This window comes from Cherax quadricarinatus, chromosome 23 (genome assembly GCF_038502225.1).
Source record: "Cherax quadricarinatus isolate ZL_2023a chromosome 23, ASM3850222v1, whole genome shotgun sequence".
In the NCBI taxonomy this organism is placed as follows: Eukaryota; Metazoa; Arthropoda; class Malacostraca; order Decapoda; family Parastacidae; genus Cherax; species Cherax quadricarinatus.
Genome location: NC_091314.1, coordinates 321922 through 340401, shown reverse-complemented (window position 1 = coordinate 340401; position 18480 = coordinate 321922). Strand labels below are relative to the sequence as shown.

The 18480-nt window shown below is 39.6% G+C and overlaps 1 long non-coding RNA gene across 1 annotated transcript in view; it reads right to left on the bottom strand.

Moving 5' to 3' along the window:
* LOC128685820 (uncharacterized) overlaps window positions 1-18480 on the bottom strand; it is a 36032-nt gene that overhangs the window by 9468 nt on the left and 8084 nt on the right. Inside the window, exon 2 of the long non-coding RNA XR_008406558.2 lies at window positions 6288-6411. This is a non-coding gene — a long non-coding RNA (uncharacterized lncRNA). The remainder of the gene's footprint in view (window positions 1-6287; window positions 6412-18480) is intronic.

The window sequence follows — 18480 nt, the reverse complement described above, 5'->3', positions numbered from 1 at the left end:
TTTCAAATTGACCAAAATTTGCTATACGGTGAGCAGTCTTTCAAATACAGCATATCCCACCTGGTTTGTTTACAATCACCATGAACACATCTCTTATGTCTGGAAAATTTCCAAAATTTCAAGTGTTTTAAAGTTATTGCATATTTTATATGTACAGTGGACCCCCGGTTAACGATATTTTTTCACTCCAGAAGTATGTTCAGGTGCCAGTACTGACCGAATTTGTTCCCATAAGAAATATTGTGAACTAGATTAGTCCATTTCAGACCCCCAAACATACACGTACAAACGCACTTACATAAATACACTTACATAATTGGTCGCATTCGGAGGTAATCGTTATGCGGGGGTCCACTGTACTCTGATAATTATACAGTGGACCCCCGCTTAACGATCACCTCCAAATGCGACCAATTATGTAAGTGTATTTATGTAAGTGTGTTTGTACGTGTATGTTTGGGGGTCTGAAATGGACTAATCTACTTCACAATATTCCGTATGGGAAAAAATTCGGTCAGTACTGGCACCTGAACATACTACTGGAATGAAAAAAGTTCGTTAACCGGGGGTCCACTGTATGTACTTATGTGTACCTGTACCTAGGTAGTAGGTTGGTAGACAGCAACCGCCCAGGGAGGTACTACTGTCCTGCAAGTGAGTGTAAAACGGAAGCCTGTAATTGTTTTACATGATGGTAGGATTGTTGGTGTCCTTTTTTCTGTCTCATAAACATGCAAGATTTCAGGTACGTTTTGCTACTTCTACTTAGGTCACACTACACATACATGTACAAGCATATATATACTTACATACCCCTCTGGGTTTTCTTCTATTTTCTTTCTAGTTCTTGTTTATTTCCTCTTATCTCCATGGGGAAGTGGAACAGAATTCTTCCTCCGTAAGCCAAGCGTGTCGTAAGAGGCGACTAAAATGCCAGGAGCAAGGGGGCTAGTAACCCCTTCTCCTGTATATATTACTAAATGTAAAAGGAGAAACTTTCGTTTTTCCTTTTGGGCCACCCCTCCTCGGTGGGATACGGCCGGTGTGTTGAAAGAAAAAAGATGTGTACCTGTACCTAAATATATTTACACACTGTGTTGGCATGCAGGTACACATTAAAATTTCTAAGTCTTTTTACTCAACGCCATATCTCTTGGGTGCATTAAATGTCGTATATTATGTCAATATAGACATTTCCATTAATCCATGTATAGTATTTTTTCAAAATTATATAATAAAAACGCTACGTAACATATCAACGTGATACATAAACCCACAGTATAAAAACTAACATAACTATGAGATTTGTTTACCAAGCGTTTGGTAGGAGAGTCGAAGAATTAAGTTTTCTCAAGTCAAACACCAGTAACTTAACTAGAAATTTATTCCTTTCATATTCCTTCACTATCTACAGCTATTCACAACCCTTGTGGTTCTCTACACTTTTTTTTTTTTTCAACAAGTCGGCCGTCTCCCACCGAGGCAGGGTGACCCAAAAAAGAAAGATAATTTATGTAACTGTATTTGTGTATACCTGAATAAACTAACTAACTTACGATTATAACAACTTGTAGTAATAATTTTTAATAATATTTTGTCAGAGCATCATTCCTTCAAAAATTACATGAGAATGGAAGCATTGGTCTTTATTTATTCTTCTGTATCAATGTGGAGACAACTTGTACACAATGTAAAGTGTTTGTATATTATGGTACAATACAAACATGTATGAATGAACACCAGACATGCTTGCCTGGTGTGGGTGGGGTGGGCTGCCTTGGCTGGCAACCTGACTTCCTACAAATAAAACTAACCTCTCGTCCTACATTAAGACTACAAATATTTTAATATAAGTAATGGGTGTACTGTGTGTGTACTATACTTTTTATTGTTTTTAATGCCTAATTCTACTGCTAACTTAACCCTTTCAGGGTCCGTCCCGTAGATCTATGGCTTTACATTCAGGATCCAAACCATAGATCTACGCCATGAGGTCAGCTCACTCTGATAGGCTGTGAGAGGTAAATTTGGGCCTAGATATGAGAGAATACATCTATGTGGTATGTGTGCACCACATAAAATAAATCCTGCAGCACACAGTGTATAATGAGAGGAAAAAACTGAGACCATGATTTTTTATTCAAACAGCGACTTTGCAGTGTTTTTTCGTATGTTATAGTTGTATTTGCGATTTCTTGGTCTTGTTTGATACAATGGAAGACATATTACAGAAATAGAGATGATTCTGATTGGTTTTAACACTAGAAATGGCTTGAAACTGAGCTCAAATTAGCAGAAATGTTAAATTTTTGCCAATGTTCAAGAGTAAGCAAACGACCTCACACGTCTAATACACACCAGCTGGTGGATCTAATATACATTCACAAATGTGGTGATGATATTTATACAGTTATTACCATATTGCATAACAGTAAATCTTCTATTTTTTGGTTTGAATAAAAATTCATTATGTGAATAAAAAATCAAAATGGAATTCATTTGTAAAGCCTCAAAACGTGACTAATGAACAGAGGAAATGTTAGTTTAGTGCCAGGAATACCTACATTGTTTATTCTGGACCCTATTTTGAAATTGGAATATTTTGAACTTTGTGTTAAATTGGCCAAATTACCAATCACTTTATTTTGTAGTTGAAACATTTGACTTGGTGATTTCTTGTGCTCAATTGATAGAAGAGAAGTAATACTAGTGAAATAGCTAAGAATTTGGTCTAAAATGGGAGTCAAAGTCGGCAAAATCGCAGATTCGTAAATATCGGACACCTCAAAATTCGCGAGAGCATAATTTCGTCAATTTTCCATCAAATTTCGTACTTTTTTGTTTTATTACCTTCAGAAAAAGATTCTCTACCATTTCATGAGAAAAAATATTTTTGTTTTGAAAATTCTTGGGGCCTGGTGCGCACTGAAATTTGGCCTTTGGACCCTGAAAGGGTTAATATATGTAGTGTAAACTTGTTATCTGGCATTTATGTATTTATAAGTGGAAAAAATGGCATTCTGCTTTCTGGCAGTAGCCTGGAACCTAACCTGCTGTATAAGTGGGCCCCAATAAACTTATTCCTCTATAATTTTTACAATCTCTTTTGTCCCCCTTCCCTTTATATAAAGGGACTATACATGCTCTCTGCCAATCCCTAGGTACCTTCCCCTCTTTCATACATTTATTAAACAAAAGTACCAACCACTCCAACACTATATCCCCACCTGCTTTTAACATTTCTGTCATGATCCCATCAGTTCCAGCTGCTTTACCCCCTTTCATTCTACGTAATGCCTCACGTACCTCCCCCACACTTACATTCTGCTCTTCTTCACTCCTAAAGGATGGTATACCTCCCTGGCCAGTGCATGAAATTACCGCCTCCCTTTCTTCCTCAACATTTAAAAGTTCCTCAAAATATTCTCGCCATCTACCTAATACCTCCCTCTCCCCATCTACTAACTCCCCTACTCTGTTTTAACTGACAAATCCATACATTCCCTAGGCTTTCTTAACTTGTTTAACTCCAGAATTTTTTCTTATTTTCATTAAAATTTCTTGACAGTGCCTCCCCCACTCTATCATCTGCTCTCCTTATAACACTTCTGCTCTGTAAAAACCTCTCATAAGCCAACTTTTTCTCTTGTATCACACCCTTTACTTCATCATTCCACCAATCACTCCTCTTTCCTCCTTCCCCCACCCTCCTATAACCACAAACTTCTGCCCCACATTCTAATACTATATTTTTAAAACTCGTCCAACCCTCTTCAACCCCCCCACTACTCATCTTTGCACTAGCCCACCTTTCTGCCAATAGTCGCTTATATCTCACCCGAACTTCCTCCTCCCTTAGTTTATACACGTTCACTTCCCTCCTACTTGTTGTTGCCACCTTCCTCTTGTCCCATCTACCTCTTACTCTAACTGTAGCTACAACTAAATAATGATCCAATATATCAGTTGCCCCTCTATAAACATGTACATCCTGGAGCCTACCCATTAACCTTTTATCCACCAATACATAATCTAACAAACTACTTTCATTATGTGCTACATCATACCTTGTATATTTATTTATCCTCTTTTTCATAAAATATGTATTACTTATTACTAAATCTCTTTCTACACATAGCTCAATTAAAGGCTCCCCATTTATATTTACCCCTGGCTCTCGAAATTTACCTACTACTCCCTCCACAACATTTTTACCCACTTTAGCATTGAAATCCCCAACCACTAGTACTCTCACACTTGGTTCAAAACTCCTCACGCATTCACTCAACATTTCCCAAAATCTCTTTCTCTCCTCTACACTTCTCTCTTCTCCAGGTGCATACACGCTTACTATAACCCACTTTTCACATCCAACCTTTATTTTACTCCACATAATCCTTGAATTAATACATTTATAGTCCCTCTTTTCCTGCTATATCTTATCCTTCAACATTATTGCTACTCCTTCTTTAGCTCTAACTCTATTTGAAACCCCTGACCTAATCCCACTTATTCCTCTCCACTGACTCTCCCACCCCCTTCAGCTTTGTTTCACTTAAAGCCAGGACATCCAGCTTCTTCTCATTCATAACATCCACAATCATCTCTTTCTTATCATTTGCACAACATCCACACACATTCAGACTTCCCACTTTGACAATTTTCTTCTTATTCTCTTTAGTAATCTTTACAGGAAAAGGGGCTGTATAGCCCTTGTGGCTTAGCGCTTCTTTTTGATTATAATAATAATACAGTTAAAGGGGTTACTAGCCCATTGTTCCCGGCATTTTAGTTGACTTTTACAACACGCATGGCTTACGGAGGAAAGATTCTTATTCCACTTCCCCATGGATATAAAAGGAAAAGTAATAAGACCAAGAACTATTAAGATAAAATCAAAGAAAACTCAGATGAGTGTGTATAAATAAAAGTGTACATGTATGTGTAGTGTGACCTAAGTGTAAGTAGAAGTAGCAAGACATACCTGTAATCTTGCATATTTATGAGACAGACAAAAAAAACACCAGCAATCCTACCATCTTGTAAAACAATTACAGGCTTTTGTTTTACATTCACTTGGCAGGACGGTAGTACCTCCCTAGGTGGTTGCTGTCTACCAACCTACTACCTATATGTCTATATTAACGTAAAATAAGACATTTAATGTGCCCAAGTGATTATTACGTATTATTACTATGGCATCAATACCAGAGGGACACAGTGATTTTAATATGTACCTGTGTACCAGCACAGTAAGTTTATTTAGGTACAGGTATACATAAGTATAATTATCAGAGTATGTATTTATAAAATATGCAATAACTTTAAAACACTTGAAATTTTGGAAAGTTTCCTGATATAATGGAGAGACCTGGAGCTCATGGAGAATATAAACAAACTGGGTGGCATGCACTGACCATATTAGAAAGTCAGGTGGGGGGAGTTGTATAGCAAGTTTTGGTCATAATTTGAAATGTCTGTATTAGCAGAATGCTGTCAGGTGAAATACCGTAAAGCGGGGCCTTACTGTATATAACATACCAACCCCTCAACCATCTATCTTCTCTCATACTCACCCTTTACACTCATGCTCTCTTAACCACTCTCCTCTTTCATAACTACCTCTCACTCTCTTATGCTCACTATCTACACCCACTCATGCTTACTGAAGCTACCCTTTTATACCCACCCACCCAGTCTCATTCATTTTCACTTTTCCTTGCTGACACCCTCAGTGTACTGTTATAAATTAGCTAGATATATTCTTTAAATCTGTTCCTCTTGCAACTTCTCAGCCATCTACATTATTTTCACTAGCAGAGCTTTACAGCTCCTCTGAATCAGAATAAACGTTATCGAGTCACTGCTATCAGTTTATTTCATTTGTCTAAATAAGATAGCATGAAAATTACTGTAAATTATGTACAGTGCTATAAAATTACTACACAGTACAGTGTACTAGAGTACTACAGGTTACAATACCCGTATTCTTAGTGTCTGGTTGTCTTCTGCATTAATGGACCAAGTCAGCTAATTCAGAAGACAACCAATCACAAAAAAATAATTTCTTAAGCTGGAAGTACAAGACAATTAGCAATATTGTACACATCCTCCTCCCTAATTAGTCCATTAATGAGAAGGTTCACTGTATTTTTTTTTCTGCACAAATACTGACCTCTTATGAATTTCATGTACTAAGTTCTACACAAGTTTGTATACAATTTCCTTACACGGTTTAGATAAAATGGTGACTATACATTTTATATATTAATTTCATAAGTTCTTACCTATTCTTTTGGTTCTATATAACCTTGCAGGCACTTTTAATAAGCTGTTTCTTGCTAGTTTTCTTCTTTCCACTCAGTGTTATTGTATCGCCTTTGTTCAACTTGACTGGATTACCAAAGATATCTGGAAAAAAAAAAAAAGAGATTTTTTGTAAATTACTAGGATGGTATCTGTGCTGTGAATCCAAAAGATGTTTCATGAAGAACACACTTATGAAAAAACTTATTGTAAACTAGAACAGAGGATATATACCTATTTTATTTTATTTTAGAGGGATGGGAGTGCTTAACCAATATGAATTCATACAGTACTTTGGAAAGTGGAATGCATCAGGCACTCCCCTTGAAAAGGAGAGCAGTATCAAATCAGAACCACTCAATAGAGCAGAAAAAACTGAGGGACTCAAAGATATCAGAAGAGCTCATGTTCAAGTATCAGAGCAGAATTTCTATTGTAAATATAAAGAAATTGATAGGGGTATAACTGGAACCATCAAAACTAAAGATGTAAAGTAAAAGGACACAAGTGCAACTAATGTGACATTTTATTGTGGCAACGTTTCGCTCTCCAGGAGCTTTATCAAGCCATTACAAACAATACATGGACACAGAGGGTATATAAAGGCTCAGAGTGAGGTGCAATACTAGTGAGGTACCATTTAGATGTTCACTAGTAGTAGTAGTAGTAGTGACAATAGTAGTAGTAGTAATATAATATGGTAGAGCAATTAATTCGTACATGAGTAAAAGGATATAAAAGCTATTACTTGGGTAACATAAAAATAGGTTGGACAAATATAGACTGCAAAGAGGCAGCTTGTTTCAGTGTTCACTCTGTAATGTGCTTTGTGTAGTATAACAGGAGAGACTATGTGATGGCAGGGTTTACTTTTTTCAGGAGGATTCTTGCTAAGACTTCAGAGATGGTAAAGCTGCCGTTGTTTTGTTTAATTGTATTCGAAACAGCGATCAGTGCTGATTCGAGGCACTTGCGTCTGCGGAAATTAGTTTCTTTAATCACTAATTGGGCGTCTCTGAATTTCATGAGATGATTGGTAGAATTTCGATGTTGTACACAGGCGTTGTTCAAGTTATCGTTCCTACATGCGTAAATGTGTTCATTGAGGCGGGTGTCGAGGTTTCTTGCTGTTTCACCTACGTAAATCTTGTCACAGCCTCCACAGGGTATAGTGTAAACTCCTGCGTTGACTGGTTCGTGGTGCTTGGATTTTGTTCTGGTTAGATCCTTTATTGAAGTGCTAGAAGCAATGGCGACTCTGGTGTTAGCTTGTGAAAGTACTTTTGAAACGTTCAGTGCAACCTGGCTGTTGGGAAGAATTATAACTTTGTTGGGAGTGGTGTTGGTGCGTGGAGAATTAATGATCTGAAGAGCTCTTTTCTTGCAGTCTTTGATGAAAAAGGAAGGAAAATGTAGCTCAGTGAATGTTTGGTGAATGTATGTACATTCCTCGTCAAGAAACTCAGGACTATAAGTTCGGTATGCTCTTAGGAAAAACCCGATGATGATGCCTCTTTTGGTCTTGGTATCTTGACTGGAATAGAAGTGTGTGAGATCATTTTTATTGGTGGTTTTCCGATAAACTTGAAATCTTAGGTTGTTGTCTACTTTGTGAATGAGGACGTCGAGGAAAGGTAGCTTGTCATTGGACTCATTCACAAAGTAGACAACAACCTAAGATTTCAAGTTTATCGGAAACCCACCAATAAAAATGATCTCACACACTTCTATTCCAGTCAAGATACCAAGACCAAAAGAGGCATCATCATCGGGTTTTTCCTAAGAGCATACCGAATTTGTAGTCCTGAGTTTCTTGACGAGGAATGTACATACATTCACCAAACATTCACTGAGCTACATTTTCCTTCCTTTTTCATCAAAGACTGCAAGAAAAGAGCTCTTCAGATCATTAATTCTCCACGCACCAACACCACTCCCAGCAAAGTTATAATTCTTCCCAACAGCCAGGTTGCACTGAATGTTTCAAAAGTACTTTCAGAAGCTAACACCAGAGTCGCCATCGCTTCTAGCACTTCAATAAAGGATCTAACCAGAACAAAATCCAAGCACCATGAACCAGTCAACGCAGGAGTTTACACTATACCCTGTGGAGGCTGTGACAAGATTTACGTAGGTGAAACAGCAAGAAACCTCGACACCCGCCTCAATGAACACATTTACGCATGTAGGAACGATAACTTGAACAACGCCTGTGTACAACATCGAAATTCTACCAATCATCTCATGAAATTCAGAGACGCCCAATTAGTGATTAAAGAAACTAATTTCCGCAGACACAAGTGCCTCGAATCAGCACTGATCGCTGTTTCGAATACAATTAAACAAAACAACGGCAGCTTCACCATCTCTGAAGTCTTAGCACGAATCCTCCTGAAAACAGTAAACCCTGCCATCACATAGTCTCTCCTGTTATACTACACAAAGCACATTACAGAGTGAACACTGAAACAGGCTGCCTCTTTCCAGTCTATATTTGTCCAACCTATTTTTATGTTACCCAAGTAATAGCTTTTATATCCTTTTACTCATGTACGAATTAATTGCTCTACCATATTGTATTACTACTACTACTTTTGTCACTACTACTACTACTACCACTAGTGAACATCTAAATGGTACCTCACTAGTATTGCACCTCACTCTGAGCCTTTATATACCCTCTGTGTCCATGTATTGTTTGTAATGGCTTGATAAAGCTCCTGGAGAGCGAAACGTTGCCACAATAAAATGTCACATTAGTTGCACTTGTGTCCTTTTACTTTACATATTGTCGGTAATTCTACCAACTTTATTACAAAACTAAAGATGCTAAGCCAGTCACTTGTGCTCTTTGGATCAGAATGTTGCTGCACTCAAACAGTCCCTTTTAAAGAGGTGAAAACCAACTGAAGAATGTACAGAGAACTTTCACTGCTCTTATATATTTAGTCAAGTTGGCTTAGCTGCTAGCTTGACTGAATAAATAAGGACTACTACTAGATATAACTAACCTGAAAGATAAGATTTCAAAAGAAATGATGTATCCCAAAGACTACAGCTGTAAAGATCACTTATGAATAATTATGATATCAAATGCTGCAGAGGGGCCCAACAAAATTAAGTGACATTTTGTGCAGAAAATGAGCGTGATATAGAAACCTGTAATTGTTTTACATGATGGTAGGATTGCTGGTGTTTTCTTTGTCTCAAACACAAGATAAAAGGTACTTCTTACTACTTTCTACTTACACTTAGGTCACACTACACAGGCATGTACATGTATGTGTGTACACACCTATCTGAGTTTTCGTCTATTTTTGAAATAGTTCTTCTTTCTTTTTTCAACGTACCAGCCATATCCCACCGAGGTGGAGTGGCCCAAAAGAAAAAACTAAAGTTTCTCCTTTTAAATTTAGTAATATATACAGGAGAAGAAAAACTTTATAAAACTGGGTTGCTTAAATGTGCGTGGATGTAGTGCGGATGACAAGAAACAGATGATTGCTGATGTTATGAATGAAAAGAAGTTGGATGTCCTGGCCCTAAGCGAAACAAAGCTGAAGGGGGTAGGAGAGTTTCAGTGGGGGGAAATAAATGGGATTAAATCTGGAGTATCTGAGAGAGTTAGAGCAAAGGAAGGGGTAGCAGTAATGTTAAATGATCAGTTATGGAAGGAGAAAAGAGAATATGAATGTGTAAATTCAAGAATTATGTGGATTAAAGTAAAGGTTGGATGCGAGAAGTGGGTCATAATAAGCGTGTATGCACCTGGAGAAGAGAGGAATGCAGAGGAGAGAGAGAGATTTTGGGAGATGTTAAGTGAATGTATAGGAGCCTTTGAACCAAGTGAGAGAGTAATTGTGGTAGGGGACTTGAATGCTAAAGTAGGAGAAACTTTTAGAGAGGGTGTGGTAGGTAAGTTTGGGGTGCCAGGTGTAAATGATAATGGGAGCCCTTTGATTGAACTTTGTATAGAAAGGGGTTTAGTTATAGGTAATACATATTTTAAGAAAAAGAGGATAAATAAGTATACACGATATGATGTAGGGCGAAATGACAGTAGTTTGTTGGATTATGTATTGGTAGATAAAAGACTGTTGAGTAGACTTCAGGATGTACATGTTTATAGAGGGGCCACAGATATATCAGATCACTTTCTAGTTGTAGCTACACTGAGAGTAAAAGGTAGATGGGATACAAGGAGAATAGAAGCATCAGGGAAGAGAGAGGTAAAGGTTTATAAACTAAAAGAGGAGGCAGTTAGGGTAAGATATAAACAGCTATTGGAGGATAGATGGGCTAATGAGAGCATAGGCAATGGGGTCGAAGAGGTATGGGGTAGGTTTAAAAATGTAGTGTTAGAGTGTTCAGCAGAAGTTTGTGGTTACAGGAAAGTGGGTGCAGGAGGGAAGAGGAGCGATTGGTGGAATGATGATGTAAAGAGAGTAGTAAGGGAGAAAAAGTTAGCATATGAGAAATTTTTACAAAGTAGAAGTGATGCAAGGAGGGAAGAGTATATGGAGAAAAAGAGAGAAGTTAAGAGAGTGGTGAAGCAATGTAAAAAGAGAGCAAATGAGAGAGTGGGTGAGATGTTATCAACAAATTTTGTTGAAAATAAGAAAAAGTTTTGGAGTGAGATTAACAAGTTAAGAAAGCCTAGAGAACAAATGGATTTGTCTGTTAAAAATAGGAGAGGAGAGTTATTAAATGGAGAGTTAGAGGTATTGGGAAGATGGAAGGAATATTTTGAGGAATTGTTAAATGTTGATGAAGATAGGGAAGCTGTGATTTCGTGTATAGGGCAAGGAGGAATAACATCTTGTAGGAGTGAGGAAGAGCCAGTTGTGAGTGTGGGGGAAGTTCGTGAGGCAGTAGGTAAAATGAAAGGGGGTAAGGCAGCCGGGATTGATGGGATAAAGATAGAAATGTTAAAAGCAGGTGGGGATGTAGTTTTGGAGTGGTTGGTGCAATTATTTAATAAATGTATGGAAGAGGGTAAGGTACCTAGGGATTGGCAGAGAGCATGCATAGTTCCTTTGTATAAAGGCAAAGGGGATAAAAGAGAGTGCAAAAATTATAGGGGGATAAGTCTGTTGAGTGTACCTGGTAAAGTGTATGGTAGAGTTATAATTGAAAGAATTAAGAGTAAGACGGAGAATAGGATAGCAGATGAACAAGGAGGCTTTAGGAAAGGTAGGGGGTGTGTGGACCAGGTGTTTACAGTGAAACATATAAGTGAACAGTATTTAGATAAGGCTAAAGAGGTCTTTGTGGCATTTATGGATTTGGAAAAGGCGTATGACAGGGTGGATAGGGGGGCAATGTGGCAGATGTTGCAAGTGTATGGTGTAGGAGGTAGGTTACTGAAAGCAGTGAAGAGTTTTTACGAGGATAGTGAGGCTCAAGTTAGAGTATGTAGGAAAGAGGGAAATTTTTTCCCAGTAAAAGTAGGCCTTAGACAAGGATGTGTGATGTCACCGTGGTTGTTTAATATATTTATAGATGGGGTTGTAAGAGAAGTAAATGCGAGGGTCTTGGCAAGAGGCGTGGAGTTAAAAGATAAAGAATCACACACAAAGTGGGAGTTGTCACAGCTGCTCTTTGCTGATGACACTGTGCTCTTGGGAGATTCTGAAGAGAAGTTGCAGAGATTGGTGGATGAATTTGGTAGGGTGTGCAAAAGAAGAAAATTAAAGGTGAATACAGGAAAGAGTAAGGTTATGAGGATAACAAAAAGATTAGGTGATGAAAGATTGAATATCAGATTGGAGGGAGAGAGTATGGAGGAGGTGAACGTATTCAGATATTTGGGAGTGGACGTGTCAGCGGATGGGTCTATGAAAGATGAGGTGAATCATAGAATTGATGAGGGAAAAAGAGTGAGTGGTGCACTTAGGAGTCTGTGGAGACAAAGAACTTTGTCCTTGGAGGCAAAGAGGGGAATGTATGAGAGTATAGTTTTACCAACGCTCTTATATGGGTGTGAAGCGTGGGTGATGAATGTTGCAGCGAGGAGAAGGCTGGAGGCAGTGGAGATGTCATGTCTGAGGGCAATGTGTGGTGTGAATATAATGCAGAGAATTCGTAGTTTGGAAGTTAGGAGGAGGTGCGGGATTACCAAAACTGTTGTCCAGAGGGCTGAGGAAGGGTTGTTGAGGTGGTTCGGACATGTAGAGAGAATGGAGCGAAACAGAATGACTTCAAGAGTGTATCAGTCTGTAGTGGAAGGAAGGCGGGGTAGGGGTCGGCCTAGGAAGGGTTGGAGGGAGGGGGTAAAGGAGGTTTTGTGTGCGAGGGGCTTGGACTTCCAGCAGGCATGCGTGAGCGTGTTTGATAGGAGTGAATGGAGACAAATGGTTTTTAATACTTGACGTGCTGTTGGAGTGTGAGCAAAGTAACATTTATGAAGGGATTCAGGGAAACCGGCAGGCCGGACTTGAGTCCTGGAGATGGGAAGTACAGTGCCTGCACTCTGAAGGAGGGGTGTTAATGTTGCAGTTTAAAAACTGTAGTGTAAAGCACCCTTCTGGCAAGACAGTGATGGAGTGAATGATGGTGAAAGTTTTTCTTTTTCGGGCCACCCTGCCTTGGTGGGAATCGGCCGGTGTGATAATAAAATAAAATAAAAAATACAGGAGAAGGGGTTACTAGCCCTTTGCTCCCGGCATTTTAGTCGTCCCTTACGACACGCATGGCTTACAGAGGAAGAATTCTGTTCCACTTCCCCATGGAGATAAGAGGAAATAAACAAGAACAAGAATTAGAAAGAAAATAGAAGAAAACCCAGAGGGTTGTGTATATATATGCTTGTACATGTATGTGTAGTGTGACCTAAGTGTAAGTAGAAGTAGCAAGACGTACCTGTAATCTTGCATATTTATGAGACAGACAAAAGACACCAGCAATCCTACCATCATGTAAAACAATTACAGGCTTTCGTTTTACACTCACTTGGCAGGACGGTAGTACCTCCCTGGGTGGTTGCTGTCTACCAACCTTCTACCTAGGTTGAAATAGTTCTTGTTCTTATTTATTTCCTTTCATCTCTACAGAAAGTGGAAAAGAATCTTTTAGTTGCCTTGTTAGAGGCAACTAAATGCCGGAAGCAAGAAGCTAGTAATCCCTTCTCCTGGATAAATTATTAAATATAAAAAGATAAAACTTTATACGTAGTTTATTTCTTTTTGGGGTACCCTGCTTCAGTGGGAGACCACCAGTATGTTGGAAAAAAATGTACAGAAGTATTCAGTACCAAATTCAGTGGTCTCAGCTGAGTGTAATTCTCAAACAGAAAACATTACTCTGCTTCAGAAACAACTGTTCAAAATAACATATTCAATTTTAGAAGGAACATAATTGCTAACTACATTCAAGGGGGAAGCACTAAACCCATAAGGGTCATACAGCACCTAGGGGAATGGGAGGCATTCAGGTTCAGACCAAGGAAGGACAGGTTCAATTACTTGGCTCAAGAGCCCCTCCCCAGCTTCAAGGAACCTCCTTTGCAAATGGAAGGAGGGGAGAAAAGGAACGTAAGATTAGAAACAGGATAATAATATTCTTGAGGAGTGGGCAAATAAGGCCCTCCCTTCACTGTCAAAAATATCCACTTTGAAGATGACTAAGAAACATTTCTGCGCTGTATAGCCCTTGTGGCTTAGCGCTTCTCTTTGATTATAAGAAACATTTATGAAGGGAAAAGCACTCTCATATGTGGGCAAGATCTTTGAAACATAGGATTAAATGCACAATATGTTTTTTTTAGAACCCATGATATACATCAAGCTTCCCTCCTCACCAACTAGAGCCAATGGGAAAAAGTAATCTGTGATACATTACAAGATAGAAAACTTGGAAAGAACTCTGCACCAACTTTTGAGGGAGTGGGTTGTACCCTGGAAAGGGAACCCTAGGACCCCTTTGGAAATTAACCACACTATTTGACTGTCTTTGGTTATTGTATTTTGTCTCAGACTCCCTTAGTGCTTTACAGGCTATACAAAAATTTGATACACCTCACCCCTTAGTCCTCCGTATCCAACTTTGGCCACGCCGCATCTTTACCAAGCATAAAGATATTGTTTATTGTTGGGTCCCTGGTCATGTTGACGTACAGGGCAATGAACAGGCAGACACTGCTGCGCGGTCAGCAGTACATGACCTACCAGTTTCTTATAGAGGTATTCCATTTACGGACTATTTTGCTGCAATATCTTCTCACCTTCACACCCGTTGGCAACAACGTTGGTCTACTATGCTCGGCAACAAACTTCAATCTATTAAACCGAGTATAGGTTACTGGCCGTCTTCTTATCACCAGTGTCGAGGTTGGGAGACTACTCTCTCCCGTCTTCGCATTGGCCATACTCGTTTTACTCATGGATATCTCGTGGAGAGGCGTCTTGCTCCTCTCTGTGAGAATTGCCAAGTTCCATTATCAGTCAGCCACATTCTGTTGGACTGCCCACTTTATCAACGAGCACGCAGAATTTACCTCTGTCGTCGTCTTCGCTCCGCTGCTCTCTCTTTACCTTCCCTTCTCGCTGATGGACCCACCTTTCATCCGGACTCTCTCATTGACTTTTTGACAACAACTGACTTACTTCACAAATTCTGATACCTTCAGCCCTTTCTACTTCAATCTCTTGCTACCCTCTACCCCCGTACTATCCCTGCCCCGCTGTTTTCTGTAACCTGCTGATCATCCCTCCTCCCTTCTGCCATCCAATACCCTCGCTTCCTTCCCTACCCTGCAGCGCTGTATAGCCCTTGTGGCTTAGCGCTTCTTTTTTATTATAATAATAATAATTTGGTTATTGTAAGTTAATAGCTCTCTGGGTTAATAGTCTGAGGAAAGTTGTCATTTTCCAATGGAGATTTTTCTCTTCACTGTTTATCTACATTTACCTCTTCTCTTACCCTATTTAATTTATATACAGTGGTACCTCAAGTTATGAACTTAATTCGTTCCAGAAGGCCGTTCGAGTGCCGATACCAAACGAATTTGTTCCCATAAGGAATAATGAAAATTAGATTAGTCCGTTTCAGACCCCCAAAAATACACTAACAAAAGCATTTACAAAAATACACTTACATAATTGTTTGAGTTGGGAGCTGTTCGAAACTCGAGGTACCACTGTATTTTTTATTTATTCAGCTGTATTTCCCTTTTGCACAAATTCTTTAATCAGTTCACCTAACCCAAGGGTAGGGAACCTGCAGCCTTTTAGTGCATTAAGTGCATCCTTCTGAATGAATCAGAATTTTGTATAAGAAATCCCTTTTATTTTTACTGATAATGTGTTACCCCTCATGATTTAGTCCTAAAAGACCTAATGCGACTTTAGCTTTAGACCGTAGCTTCCCTGCCTGACTACCACCACCCAGCCAGAGGCAAGGCAAGTGGGTGAGAATAATAATTTATAAAATAAATAATAAAATAAATATAATAAATTAATAAAATAATATAACAATTTTTTTTTTTTTCAACAAGTCGGCCGTCTCCCACCGAGGCAGGGTGACCCAAAAAAGAAAGAAAATCCCCAAAAAGAAAATACTTTCATCATCATTCAACACTTTCACCACACTCACACATTATCACTGTTTTTGCAGAGGTGCTCAGAATACAACAGTTTAGAAGCATACACATATAAAGATACACAACATATCCCTCCAAACTGCCAATATCCCAAACCCCTCCTTTAAAGTGCAGGCATTGTACTTCCCATTTCCAGGACTCAAGTCCGACTATATGAAAATAACCGGTTTCCCCGAATAACTTCACTAAATATTACCCTGCTCACACTCCAAGAGATCGTCAGGTCCCAGTACCATTCGTCTCCATTCACTCCTATCTAACACGCTCACGCACGCTTGCTGAAAGTTCAAGCCCCTTTCCCACAAAACCTCCTTTACCCCTTCTCTCCAACCCTTTCAAGGACAACCCCTACCCCGCCTTCCTTCCCCTATGGATTTATATGCTTTCCATGTCATTCTACTTTGATCCATTCTCTCTAAATGACCAAACCACCTCAACAACCCCTCTTCTGCCCTCTGACTAATACTTTTATTAACTCCACACCTTTTCCTAATTTCCACACTCCGAATTTTCTGCATAATATTTACACCACACATTGCCCTTAAACAGGACATCTCCACTGCCTCCAACCATCTCCTCGCTGCTGCATTTACCACCCAAGCTTCACACCCATATAAGAGTGTTGGTACTACTATACTTTCATACATTCCCTTCTTTGCCTCCATAGATATATATAAATATATATAATAATTATAATGAAAGCGCTAAACTGACAAGGGTCATACAGCGCTGCAGGACAGAAAATGGTGCCAAGGTTATAAACAACTAGGTGGAGAGGGGATCAGAGATGAGGGGAGAAAAGGGCTGGAAGGGACACTAAAGGGCTTTATGTCAAAGTTCGTACAAAAAGTCTAAAAGTGATTGCAAGTCTAAGGTAGGGCCGTCTGTAAGAAGGGAAGATAAGGTAAGAGCGATAGGGTGGTGCTGGAGGTAAATCCTGTGAGCTTTCTGGTAAACCGGGCAACTGACAAGAAAGTGAAGAACCAAAATAGGCACCCGACAAGCCTCACGGAGAGGAATAGGATGTTGTTCCATGAGATACCCATGAGTAAGGCGAGTATGGCCAATGCAGAGCTGGAAGAGCTCAGTCTCCTGAGTACGGCAACGGTGGTAAGAAGATGGCCACAAACCTAAAAGCGGTTTCGTAGAGTGCAATTTGTTATGGTGCATGCCCGACCACCGTTGTTGCCAATGGCTGCGAAGATGGGCCAAGATGACTGGAAAATAATATCTGAATGGAATACATACTTCTATAGGAAACCGGAAGATCATGCACTGCTGACTGTGCAGCAACATCAGTTTATTCATTGCCCTGCACATCAATGTGTCCAGGGACCCAACAGAAAACGACGTCTGTTTTTGCACAACCATAGTTGGATATGAAGGACTAATAGATGAGGGGAATCAAACTGTTTAATGGCTTGTAAACCACTGAGGGAATCTGAAATGATCACAAACGTCAAAGGAGACATATATGTAATACGACGAAGTGCTATGAGGATGGCATACAACTCAGCAGTAAAAATACTAGCCGAGTCTAACAAATGACCTCTGACATCACCAGGAAATACTGCTGTGAACCCAATACTGTCAGAAGATCTAGAACCATCTGTATAAACAGCAATGGCATGAGCATGTGACCGAAAGTGATTGAGAAAAAGAACAAAAAGCAGTGGTAGGCAGGAGAGCTTTGGTGCATGGTAATAGGGGAGAACAGACACAAACCGTCGGAACTTCCCAAGGGGGAAGGGAAAAGGCACACACTAAATGAACATACAAGGGAGGCAACTGGAGAGAAGACCAGAGTGAGTGAAGATGAAGAGAAAACCGTCGGAGTAGGCAGGGGCGCTGAACAAACAATGGATTGCTACTAATGTCTAAGACCAACCTATACATAGAAGGAACACAAAGGTCATGAGCGAGGACAAAGCAACAAAGGCAATGACAATCAGCTAAGGAAGAAGCATTCACCTCTGCATAGAGGCTTTCAACAGGGGATGAACGAAAGGCACCAAGGCAGAAACGTAGACCTTGATGATGAAGGGGATCTAACTTAGAGTTGTAGAAGCTGCAGAATAGACTTGGCTGCCATAATCCAGCTTGGACAAGACTAGGGTGGAATGCAAACAGAGGAGAGTTCAGCGATCTGCTCCCCATGAATGATGTGCAAGAATTTTCAGGAGATTCAGCTGACCATGGCAAGCTGCCTTCAAAGAGGAAATGTGAGGTTTCCATGTCAACCAGCGATCGAAGAGAAGGCCAAGAAACTTGACCGTATCACATTCTGGAATATGCAAGCTGTGTAAATACAATGGAATATCTGGGATAAGAGGACGTCTAGTGAAAGTAATGAAATGGGTTTTCGTACTAGAAAATTTAGAGCCATGAGAAGTGGTCCAATGGGAAACTCGGTCAATCGCATCCTGAAGGGAGACTGCTACCAGGCGACAGTCAGCTCCTGACTAAGTTATAGCGAAGTCATCCACATAAAGTGACAACCAAATATTTTTATTTATTTATTTATTTATTAACACACTGGCCAATTCCCACCAAGGCAGGGTGGCCCAAAAAAGAAA